Source organism: Cnephaeus nilssonii, assembly GCF_951640355.1.
Source record: "Cnephaeus nilssonii genome assembly, chromosome: 8".
NCBI lineage: Eukaryota > Metazoa > Chordata > Mammalia > Chiroptera > Vespertilionidae > Cnephaeus > Cnephaeus nilssonii.
The window spans coordinates 101,205,402-101,218,782 of NC_137079.1; the positions used below are offsets into that span (position 1 = coordinate 101,205,402).

The 13,381-nt window shown below is 39.4% G+C and overlaps 1 protein-coding gene across 1 annotated transcript in view; it reads left to right on the forward strand.

The window, feature by feature from the left end:
• The window catches only part of TRPC4 (transient receptor potential cation channel subfamily C member 4), a gene marked incomplete at its 3' end in the record, with an annotated part of 376,713 nt that overhangs the window by 146,592 nt on the left and 216,740 nt on the right, over positions 1-13,381 (forward strand). The window lies entirely within an intron of this gene.

A 13,381-nucleotide genomic window follows, 5' to 3' on the forward strand; every position in this document is an offset into this window, starting at 1 on the left:
TGCCTTCCCTCTGAGACTCAACTGCCTGTTCCATGCTTCTGTGTCTCTGGATCTATTTTGTTCATTAGATTCCACATATAAGTGATATCATGTGATACTTTCTCTAACTGGCTTATTGCACTTAGCATAATATCCTCCAGGTCCCTCCATGTTGTCTCGAGGGTAAGAGATCCTTCTTTTTTACTGCTGCATAGTATTCCATTGTGTAAATGTACCACAGCTTTTTTATCCACTCACCTACTGATGGGCACTTGTGCTTTATAGATCTTAGCTATTGTAAATTGTGCTGCTATGAACATAGGGGTACATATATTTTTTTTATTGGTATTTGGTATTGGTATTTTGATTGGTATTTTTTTATTGGTATTTCAGATTTCTTAGGATATATTCCTAAAAGTGGGATCACTGGGTCAAATGGCAGTTCCATAATTTGCTTATAATTAAATTAACAGGTTATTCTTTGGTTATCAATTCAGTTATTTTTAGCAAATTTTAATGAGTTCCCAAAATGTTGGAAAAAACACTGTAGTATTTAGCCAACATAAATAAATATTACGTATCTACAACTATTGTCTACATATTTAAATCCAAGAGTCATCACTTATAAAAATGTTCTGTGATAGATTAGCACATGATCACTTCACATTGCATATTGTAATTGGTCTGTTGTCGCATGTCATAACTTTCTGCAGCTGTTTTAACACATGCAGGCCAATTTTCCAATATGAGCTAAACCACACCCTAGCCATGTGCATTTGTTTGCTTGCAGTGATTGATGAATGCACATATTTACTAGATGTATTCAATATAAATTTAAAAGTACAGTAATACATGTAGAAAACTTTTATGTGGAATTAAACTTTTCATACATAGTTAATTTTAATTACACAAACATGTTTACCTAAGTAAAAACAGGTAAACTAATTTGTCAATTTTTTTTAACTATGCATTCAGAAAGCGTACTTTATTATATAACTGACTTCCAGCTTTAATGGATACCCCCTCACCTGAATAATCCATTATATCAAGGTTTTACTGTAATGAACCCTTTTAGCCGTTTCTGTGTGGGAAGCTCTTTATTTTTCCTTCAATTTTAAATCATAGGCTTACTGGACAGAGTAGTCTTTGATTCATATTCTTTCTTTTCCTCACTTTGAATACTTCATGCCAATCCCTTCTGGTCTGAAGTTTTTCTTTTGAAAAATCAGCTGATAGACTTATGGGAACCCCCTTGTAGGTAACTAACTGTCTCTCTCTTGCTGCCTTTAAGATTCTCTCTTTGTGAAGGCCTGGGGCGGGGGCAGGCTAGAAGGAGTCAAAAGGTGGAAAAAGGGGACATACATAATATTTTTAACAATAAAGGTATTTTTAAATGTTCTTTGTCTTTAGCCTTTGCTATTTTAATTATGATGTGTCTTGGCGTGGGTCTCTTTTGAATTCATCTTGATTATGACTCCCTGTGCTTCCTGAACTTGTGTGACTTTTTCCTTCACTAGGATAGTTTTCTGTCACTGTTTCTTCACAGAGGTTCTCTCTTTCTTGCTCACATTATTCTCCTTCTGGAACTCCTATTATGTGAATGTTGTTATGTTTCATGTTGTCCCAATGCTTCCTTAAGCTATCCTTATGCTTTTTTATTTTTTATTCTTTTTGCTGTTGTTATTGTGTGGGTTTTTTTTTTTTTTTACTTCTTTCAAGTCACTAATTCAATCCTCTGCTTCATCTAACTGACTTTTTATTTCCTCCAGTTTATTCTTGATATCATTCTTCATTTCCTATTAGTTATTTTTTATGTTTTGTTTATGTCCTTTCTTGCAGGAAGCCAATTCCAGCATGCCATAATTACAAGAGTTTCATCCAAAGGTTGATGAAACTTGGGAACTCAACAAGGGCTGAGTCACATATGTAATCACCTGTTGGAATAGCTGAAAGGCACTTCCCTCAAACCTGAATAGGATGATTGTTTGCTGCCAGACAGCTCAGGGCATCTTAATCTACATGTTATTGCCTCCTGTTGGCCAAGCACCTGAACAGCTGTAGGCTATTCCCCGATCTGACAATGCTTCTGTACCCTACCCTTTGATTGAAGTGTGTTATCTCCACCTTGCTTTAGGACAAATTGTGTTAATAAAAAGCAAGGGTCCTGATACAAGGAGAACTTTAGCTCCTTTAGTTGAAGCTCCTCTGACCCCCAATGCCTTTCAAAATTATCTTTAGTCTTTGGACTCTTATTTAATCTATGCACAGCCTTTCTCCAGATTGCTGAACCCTTTGTAATGCTGGAACAAGAACCCTGGCACTTTCTGATGCTATTATAATTCTCACTAAGTGCCTGGTGCATTTTTATAACTGTTACTTTGAACTCTATATCAGATAATTTGCTTGCCTCCATTTCATTTAGCTTTTTTTCTGGAAAAAAAAAAGCAATTCCTCCTTTTATTTAAATTTGGGTTTGTTTCTTTGTCTCCTCCAGTTTTGTGTTTGTTTCTATGTATTAAATAGAACTGCTATGACTGCCAGTCCTCATGGGGTGGTTTTATGTAATAAGTGTCCTGTGGGAACCAGTGGTGCAGTCTTTTTTATTTTCTGAGCTTGGTGCTCTAAAAATGTCCCTTGTGTGGGTTATGTGGGGCCTCCTCTTGAAATTGGATCTCGATTGCAGTTGGCCCATTCATAGGTGGGATCAACCTTCCAGCTGCCTTACTGTGAGGCTTAACCCTGATAACAGTGTGAAAGTTGCTGTGGAGGTGCAGTATTGAGGTGTTTGTTGGGGCTCATTGGAACATTCTTTCAGCTCATTTGAACTCCCTGCTTCAGGAATGTCTCTTGTGGGTTATGTGCACCCCTTGTTGTAGTTGATGCTTGATTGCTATTGGCCCTTTCATGAGTACAGTTAACCCTTCAGGCTGGGTCATTATATGGCCAAACCTCTATCATCCTGAATGAGAAGTTGTTCAGTGGCTGCTCCCTATAGCAGGGTTGATGCCTGCGGGGATCCCCCTTTGGGTGTGCTGCTCATGTGGCTAGTTGGGACAAGCTCTGGTGTGGTGTGAAGCTCACCACTTATTTTGTTGGTTTTTGGTCCATTGGGATGGGTTGCAGGTTCAGGTCACTGTCAGACATTGCATGTAACTATCTTTCAGCTACCTGTCTGTAGCCACCACGCTGTTCCCCATTTGTGTCTGCAACTATTAAACCTGTGTGTGCAAGGGAAGGTCAATCTGTGTAAAAGGGTCAGCTTCTTCCAGCATAGAGCTGGGGGCAGTTCTGTGAGAGGTATGAGGCTCACTGAGGTCCACTTCCACCTTTAAGCTACTCTATCCCCCTGAGATTTTTAGGTCTTATTCCAGAGTCTTCTGAAGAGAGACTATAGGATGAAGCCCGGTTAGCCAAAATAAGTCTCCTATTTGGGAATCACAGTCATCCATGAGGGGAAATTAGTCCCTGCTTCAAAGCTAAACCCCTTAGTCTCTGCCAGAGTATCCAAATCTAGTTCGCCCTAGCAGGGCTACCTGCAGGTTCACATACACCTAGCTGTCTCCTCAGCAAGTGTGACTTCAGCCTTCCTGGGCTCAGGGGGATAGGTCAAAGTCTCCCTTTGAGGATGTTGACCCAGACTAAGCACCTCCTCCTATTCCCAAACAGTAGCTTCTGAGGGTCTTATATTTTGAATGTCCCCAATCTGAGCCTCTCTTCCTTCCCCCATAGAACTGTGCCCAATGGGGTATCTGGGACTTGGTGGGGCTGATTCAAGTAGTCTCTATTTTAGAGTGGTGCACACAACCTGAGCAGGGGTAGTAGGGGGGGGGGCAAGCACTCCCTTTCCTTCACAGTGCAGTATGGGCTGACCTTGCAGTGCAGCTCAGATCTGCCTTCCCACAATGTAGCTGCTGAGACATGAACTCACCTGTCTTACTCCCAGACAGAGCCCTCCCCAGGAGATACAGTCTGAAAATCCCACCTCTGCACAGCTCCCTGGTATTCCCCATGCTGTCACACCAAGCAGGAGGGGACCAAGAATCAGCCTTGCATGGCACTCTGACCTCTTGTGTGGCAGTCTCAGCAGTGGGAGAATGAAATTCCCAGTTTTGCTCAAGCTCTGATCTCAACAGGACAGGTTGGCTCACCTGTGTCATCAAACCAAGCAGAATGGGCCAAAAATCACCTCCCTGCACCATTCTTCTGTGCCACCAAATTTAGCAAGATGTGGCAGAGTAAGTTGTTCAGCAGGTGCGGGGAGGGGCAGTGACTGTACACTTGACATGTGCAAGGTCCATTCTTTTTCCCAAGCCACACAGTTTAGTTACTGACTGGCTCTCTGCCCAAATACTTTTCAGAGAATAGAGGGCACCTCCAAGTCACTGAGCAGTGAGTGGGGCCCTCCTCAGGGCCTGACAGCAGTGTCTCCAGTATTCAGAGACTAGAGTGAACTCTCTAGGTTGGTGCTATAACCATAGAAGCACTCTTTCCCTGGAATAATGCAGTCTGAGTCTCCCAGACAGATGGAATCTCAACTGATTCCTGTCACCCGATGATACCTGGGCTCTTCTTCCTGCCCTTGTTGCTCTGGGCTGGAAATCATTACCTGGAGTTGAGGCCCCATGCTTCTAGGGAGAGGGAGATTTTGCAACCTCGATATCCCTCCGACTTCTCAGCTACCACCCCTGCATGAAGGAACTCACCCTTTCTGTGTATCCACCCCTCTAATCAGTCTCTTCTTGGATTCTTCTCTGCTCCTTAGTTGTAATATTTCAAATCAGCTATGCTTCCAGTGGTTTTTCAAGTTGATTGCTCTGTAATTGAACTGTAAGACCAGTTTGGTTCTGGGAACAAGTAAATGGAGCTTTAAGCTACTCTGCAGCCATATTGGAATCTAGGCTATTATTTCTTAAAATAAATTTTTATTTACCCAGTCTTTTTCTCTACTTCATCTGAGATTTCAGTTATAACTTTTAATTTTGTTTCACAGATTTTTGAGGTCCTATTAATTTAAAAAAGTGTTTAACTTCTTTCTTCATACAGAATAATTTTTATTGATCTATCTTCAAGTTGACTTACTCTTTTCTCTATCTCCATCATACTTTAAAGTTCATTCAGTATTTTTTCAATTGAATACCTTTGCTCATTCTCATAGTAATATTTTAAATTTTAGATATTTTATTTTCACTTCTAGACTTTCAATTTGGCTTTTTTCCTATAGTTTCTATTTCTTTGCTGAGATTTCTAATGTTTTTTAAATTCATTATGACCATAATTTTCTTTGTCTTCTTGAGCATAGCTATAATAGCTATTCTAAAGTCTGAATTTATAATATGAATCACTTATGGGTCAGCTTTCATTGGTTGTCTTTTCTCGTGAGAATGGATGATATTTCTCTGGTTCTATGGAGAAATTTTGCATTACAGCCTGGATATTGTAAAAGTTATGTTGTGGAGACTCTAGATTCTGTTATAATTATCTCAAGCATTTTCTTTATTTAAATTTGAAGCCAAGTTCCTTAAAATCTCAGTTTAGTTCTTCCCCATTTCCTATTTAGTTAGTCAGTCTGCCCAACAATTGCCTGAGTCAGGGTTCTACACGAAATTTGGGAATCATGATCTCTGGTTCTTCCCTTCTGGAATTATCTCTTCACTTTCCAACAGCTCTTGTAGCCCTAAATGGTCTCCAGACCAGAATTATTTAGATTCTTGAGTCTTTACCACTTCATATTACAATATAGTAGAGATAGATTAGACAGAGAGATGATAGATAGATAGATAGATAGATAGATAGATAGATAGATAGATGATAGATAGATAAAAGATAGATAATGAAACTTACTCTCCTGGTCTTCTCTTCCAGGTTTTTGCTCTTTTCCAGATTCTACCTACAATTTTATTTTTCAGTTTTACAATTACGTAATAGTTTTTCATTTTCTTTGACATAAAGTTATAGTTGTTATTTTCAAAAAAATTGGTCTATTATCAGTCTGGTTATGGCTGCCATAACAAAGTACCACCCACTAGGTAAAAACATAAATTGAATTTCCCTCAATGCTTGAGGCTAAAAGTCTGAGAGCAAAATGTCAACAAGATTATATTTTCTGAAACCACTCTCCTCAGCTTGTAGATGACTTTTTCCCTCGTTCTTCACATGGTCTTTCCTCTATACCTGATTTAACTTTATTACCCCTTTAAAAATCTAAACAACAAACACAGCCAAATTTTGAAATAGTAGGGGTTTAGGACTTTATAACATGAATCTTGAGAGAATACAATTTAACCCATAACTATACATAAGGAAATTTTAAGCCATACTAGACTGAAACTCAGCCATGAAAATTAGAGACATTGGACAGGGTAAATTCTTCCTTTGAATTCTAATTTAAGGTAGTCTCAGACTTCTCTTTAGTGTATGTTCCTAGCAGCTATTACTAATAAGCTCATGTTGGCATGCAAGATAAACGTATTTTCCATCTCTTTTCCTGTATGTTAGCAATATCTATAATGTCAAGTACAATGTTAATTTCTAAAATTAACTCTATTTTGCTGTCTAAATGCAATCTACTCTCAATAAATTTCAATTTAAATATATGAGTGTATGCTCTCCATTATGTCTTATGTCCAATAACCAACTTTTGTTGCATTTATATTCACAATATCACTTAGGACTATCCCGCTTCCGAACTGAAGCATAGTACATATGTCATTGCTCATTGTTCTCTTAACTAAAAATTCCCAGTTTTACTCTGATTAAAGCTAAAATCCTTATAGTGTTCTTCAAATTTGTAAACACATGCTACACTATTTTATTAATTATATCAAATACTCATGTATTGTTTTATTTTATTTTGTTGCCTATCACCCCCAAATGAAAAGTAAACTACACAAACACGTGTTGTTGTTGTGTTTTTTTTGTTCATTGCAAAGTCTGAGAATCTAGAATACAATATAAAACCTGATAGATGGTTAAACATATTTGTTGAATTAATGTAAATGAGCACATTATTTAGCTTTCCCATTGTTCTTCTCTTACTGAAATAATGTTATTGGAAAACAATATTTTTAAAAAACATTAATAAAAAGACTAGCAATTTTTAAAGAGTATCAATCATATGTTTAGAAACCCTTTATAAAGCATTTATGAGTCTTTATATTAGTGACACTGCTTTAAATTTCATGATTATGAGCAACATTTTAACTCTGAACTATTTTAGCATATTTTAATAGAATATTAGTGAACCAGTAGTGTTTAAAATTTAGAATACTAGTGACACTGCTTTAAATTTCATGATTATGAGCAACATTTTAACTCTGAACTATTTTAGCATAATTTGATAGAATATTAACGAACCAGTAGTGTTTAACTACTTTAAGTTTGTAAACTAAATGTAGTACTCTGTTCTAAAACTATTTTCTAAATTCTTCATTTTTTAGCTATTCATATTTTGTAAAAGCCTGCAATATAAACCATCTTAAATTTATAAATCATGATAATTCATTGATGACAAGAAAATTCTATTATCAATTTGGAAAACTGTATTTGAATCTATTTCTTCCTCTTATAGCTCCTTGGAAAACATTGTGAATATAAACTATTGCCATGGAAATAAGCTGTTATCTTCTGGGAAACCTTAGTTCTTATATTTTAGTTTTCTACCCACATCTATTATTACACTATCATCATAAGTCTCCACATCAAAGAGTTAAACAGGTGCACATGTGTGCATATAAATATATATTCATTCTAGGATATTTTACCATTCTCTCTCATTGTATTCTATATGAACCTATACCTCCCCCCTCCCCCCCCCCACACACAGACACACACACAATCTAAGTGAAACAGCTATGAGGAAAATAAACTCACAGAGAACAGTTTAAAAATAAATTTTCCAGCTTCCTAGTTTAAAAATATCATGCTTGTTGAGATTAAAAATCTCAATGGTTAAAAATAGACCTTAAGTAGAGAGGTTGTGTATGTTTTAAGATTTGTTTATTTAAGATTTTATGTCAAAGATATTTAAGAATCAAAGTTTCTATTTCATCTGTAATGTCTTGAGTCTACAGAGTAAACGACCTCCATTTTTACCCCCACATATACACAATATTAACCACTTCCTGAATATGATATGTAAGTTCAGAGTTCAACTTTATTTTGAAAAGGAATAACTTACTTAGAAGCTTTTCTGTAAAACTCATATGTGGTGTTGTCTTCCTGAACTATCCCTTATTGTTCAATGTATGGTAAATAAATATTGCTCATGAAATGTTGGTATGAAATAGAAGTGAAAATTTAAATGAATAGTTTTAAGGTTAATTGATTTGTTGACTTTATAATTAAATTTTTCATTTAAAATTTAATTTAAATTCAGTAATTTGAGGCTTTACTAGTAATTTTTAATAGTAAGACAGAGATGTATCTCTACACTACTTCTTTTTTTTAAAATATATTTTATTGATTTTTTACAGAGAGGAAGAGAGAGGGATAGAGAGTTAGAAACATCGATGAGAGAGAATCATCGATCAGCTGATCAGCTGCCTCTTGCACACCCCCTACTGGGGATGTGCCCGCAACCAAGGTACATGCCCTTGACCGGAATCAAACCTGGGACCTTTCAGTCCACAGGCCGACGCTCTATCCACTGAGCCAAACTGGTTTTGGCCTCTACACTACTTCTTAGTAAGACCCATACTTAATCAAATACATTCACCACTTTAAATATTTCCTAGTTATTTTTCTCCTTTACTAGAAAGTACCCCCTCTGTAATGAACTTATTTAACATTCCTAGATGTAATACTTACAGTTTTTAAATATGTAAAATCTCTTTAAACCTTGAGGGTAAAGTATATACTGAATCATTACTAGATCTAAAAAATTGTGCAGGAAGTCACAGCAACCACAGAAGGTAGGGGGAAATATATATATCCACAATAGTTGTTCTTTGCTTTTGATTTGTAGCCTTTAAAATAGAAAAAAAAGTTATCATGTTCTTCTGAGTCTTTAAAATACACATGAAAACAATATATTTAATTCTAGCAAAGGTTTATCAAGTTTAGAGTTTCATAAGGACATGCCAAAAGTTTATATGTAAAAAAAATAATAACCTTGGCTCCTGAGGAGTGGGGCACAGAGGCACATTCCCACAGCTTGTCTGAGTCACTTTGCTGTTTCTCTCATAGATTGGCAGTGATAGTTCCTAACCAGGAACTCACTTCTGACCACAGTCAAACCTCCATACACAGTTACTAGAGGCCTGGTGCTTGAAATCTGTGCACTGGGGGTGGTGTCCCTCAGCCCAGCCTGCACCCTTTCCAATCTGGGACCTGTCAGGGATGTCCAACTGCCGGTTTAGTCTCACAATCCGGGACTGCTGGCTCCTAACCACTTGCCTGCCTGGCTGCCAGATTGCCCCTAACCACTCTGCCTGCCAGCCTGATAACACCCAAAATCAGTGATGGTGAACCTATGACACGTGTGCACTGACACGCGTAGCCATTTCTGATGACACGCGGCCGCATGCCGAGGATGAAACATTTGCTGCTCCTGAGGATGAAACATTTGCGACTAGAGTCTTGGAGTTAGTTTTTTCCTCAAAGTGACACACTACCCGAGTTATGCTCAGTTTTTTGGCGAAGTTTGACACACCAAGCTCAAAAGGTTGCCCATCACTGCCCTAAATGCTCCCCTGCTGGCATGATTGACACCTAACTGCTCCCCTGCCAGCCCGATCACCCCCAACTGCCCTCCCCTGCAGGCCTGGTTGCCCCCAACTGCCCTCCCCTGCAGGCCTGGTCCCCTCGACTGCCCTCCCCTGCAGGCCTGGTTGCCCCCAACTGCCCTCTCCTGCCGGCTATCTTGTGACAATGTGGGAGCAGCCATCATGTGAGGATGTGGAGGCAACCATCATTTGACAACGTGGGGGCGGCCATCTGTGGTGGCCATTTTGTGATGATGTGGGGGTGGCCATCTTGTGGTGACAATCTTGTGACAACATGGGGGTGGCCATCTTGTGGTGGCCATCATGTGATGATGTGGGTGTGGCCATCGTGTGATGATGTGGGGGTGGCCATCTTGTGGTGGCCATATTGTGATGATGTGGGGTGGCCATCTTGTGACAGCATGGTGCGGTCATCATGTCGTGGCCATCTTGTGATGACGTGGGGGTGGCCATCTTGTGGTGGCCATTTTGTGACAACATGGGGTGGCCATCTTGTGATGATGTGGGGGCAGACATCTTGTGATGACATGGGCAGGGCCATCTTGTGACATGAGGGTGTGAGGCTCAAGTTGCATATTGCCTCTTTATTATACTAGGATAGGGGAAGATAGATGTTTTTCATATTTACAAATTTTGGATGCTTACCAATATCACATTGCAATTGCAATAGGCAGATTTTCCAAGTGTCTTGTGTGAAAGAAAATGCCTATAAAGTTATGATCCAGTGAATATTAATTTCTAATAAAGTCATATGCAATACCTGGATTAAGTGACATGATTGAGCTCAATAAATGTGCTTCTCATTACAGAGCTACAAGTAAATACAGAAATTTTTACAAATTGTTTTTAGTTGCTTAATTCCTCAATGGTGATATGCACATTAGGAAAAGAGAGTGGGAAGATATTTTTACACCTGGTATTATGGTAAGCATTTATTTTTGGAATGTTACTGATTTTATTGAAGTTTTTTTTTTTAATTACTTTATTGATTAAGGTATCACATATTTGTCATCAACCCCCTCCCCCCGTTCCCTTCCCAAACCCCCCCCCCCCACACAAGCCCCCCTCCCCCTGTTGTCCGTGATCACTGGTTAGGCTCATATGCAAGCACACAAGTCCTTTGGTTGATCTATCTCCCTTGTCCCCACCCTCCCCTACCTTCCCTCTGAGGTCTGACAGTCTGATCAATGCTGTTCTTGTTCTTCAGTCTATGTTGTTCATCTTTTCCCCTAGATGAGTGAGCTCATGTGATACTAGGAATACACTTATAGGAACCGAAAATGAGACAGGCAATAATAGTTATGCTGAGAGGCAAATGAATCAGTCTATAGTGAGTTTCTTTCTGGGCCAACAGTTCTTTTGAGTCCCGGTTTCTATGTCCAACAGTTGTTAATGTGTTCATAACAGCAATGACATTTCAGTTCTGGATGGTGGACAAATGGTGGTATTGCAGGTCCGACCCTCTCTGGTTTGGTCCTGGGCAATCTGCAGTGACGCATATCTGCTGACTGCTAGTATGGCAAGGCATCGTCAGTGTCTTCCATCTCTGGACTGTGTCTCTTCTGACTTCATGGCTGGAGCACTCCTGTCAATTCCTCTCTGTTGCAGGAATCCACATGTCTCAGAGTTGTTTTCTGAAAATATACAAACATATTCTCGACCAAAAGTTAATAAAGGAATATTTTCTATAAATTTGACTTGCGATCCTTTTTCATTTTTTTGCCCAAATGATTTTCCTTTGGCTTGTTTTGACACCATGTATGTTTTACCTGGGTGACTTGCTGTTAGCATTACAAATGAAAGTTAATTTTCTAAAGTAAAAATTTTCTAGATGTAATTTATTTGCAGAATATTTTTCCTTACATGATATTCTTCTACTATCCCCCCTTTTTTGGTTTAAATATTGGGAGGCTTTTGGAAATTTTATGCTGTAATCTTGATAGCTTTTAAATTTTACTTTTTTGGACTAAAATGTGACTGCTTTAGGTTCATTATATGTTACGCAATTTTACCAAGATGAACTACCAATAAAAATTTTAGTTAACACTTTAGTAACAACTTTTTTGTCCAGTACAATTGATTTTTCTAGAGTATTTGCTTATTTTGATTGGCCAATTTAAATTAGTCTGAAAACTTGACTACTATTTTACTGTCAAATTTAATACTCTAACAACCATCTTGTTTTACCCTGTAATTATTAGTGGAGAGGATTATTTGCCTTCTTGAGTAGGCCCTGAGCATTCCTGGTGCTAGGCTGGATTTAGATATCCTAGACCCCAGTTCCCCGGATCATGGGTGCAAGACATCTCCATCAAGTCTTGTTGCAGTGAGAGGGCATCTGCTGTCGGCCAAGTCTCTGTTACCTGGGTCCCGATTTGAGCTGGGCATGTGAAGCTGAGCAGCCATGGGGGCAGGAGATCTCCTTCAGCAGGGGTGAGGGTTCAGGCCCCTGCAAACTTGGGGGATGAAGGTCTGTGCCCCACCTCTGTTGACCCCCAAGTTCTCTCCTGATGGCCCCTGTGCAACTGTGCCTGTCTTAGGGTGTTCCTTCCCTGAGGAATCTTACCCGTCTCTGGCTAACCAGCCATCCTCCGGGGCCAAGCAGGGTGATGTGAGGTTTAGTTCTGTCTCCTTGGTCGCCTGTGCCCCCATGGCCTCCACGCCCAGCACCTGCCTTGGGATCCCCTCGCCTGCTGGCAGGGTCCCAGCACTGATCACATATCTTGTGGAACCCAGGTTTCTTCTCCAAGGAGGCCCAGCTCACCCCACTGGGCGAGAGACAGATCCATGGTACCAGCCATCACGAGGTTTCAACCTTGGCATGAACAGAAGCTCAGGCAACAGCTGTGGACAATTGGATTGTGAGAAGCAGGTCCCTCTTGGCCAAAAGGGCAAGAGGGGCCAATTTAGAATGCTCAGGTGCCTTCCCAGGGGGCCCTCTACATAGTGGAAGGGATTAAACCCTTTCATATCCTTTTTAAATTGCTGCCAGACATTCAAAGAATTAGTTTGTAAGTTTGTTTGGGGTAATTATAAAATATGCTGTTGTAATTCTAAAATATCTAGAGATGTGTTACATTTGTCTCCAAGCACCAAACAGATGATGCCCCCCGCCCCCCCATGGGCGTGAGGAACTATTATAAGTAATGGGGGTGATCCAAATCTGGGGAAAATTTTAATGACAGTGTAGAATAATATCATGTAAGGATATTCTTTGTTCTAGTCCATAGCAATACCCTTTCAAACTGGCTGTCTATTTCTTTTTGTATAGACAAGGTCTTAGTTACATTTTCTGCACTTCTACCGCGGGCAAGTAGTGATAGTAGTGACACCCTTTCTTTGGTGTCCACACAAGCCAGAACCTCTCTTTAATTTTACACACAAAGGGGCATTGTTTTGATTTTGTGTCATACAAAAGGGAAGCTGGGTGGAGACCCCTGTGTATTTATACTTTCTTTCCCCACCCATGGACCTCCTGGATGACCAAGGTGTTTGGGATTATTGGTAACTACATTATTCAGGGGATCAGCCCACATGAGTGGTCTTACCCATGAAGAGTCAGGAGCATAAGTCCAAAATACTTACCTTCTTGTCCCGGGTAAAATTACCTTACATCTGATGATTGCTAGCATGGCTGGAAAGGCGTTCTCGTGCATTCTTGGGTTTCTGGTTACCTCACA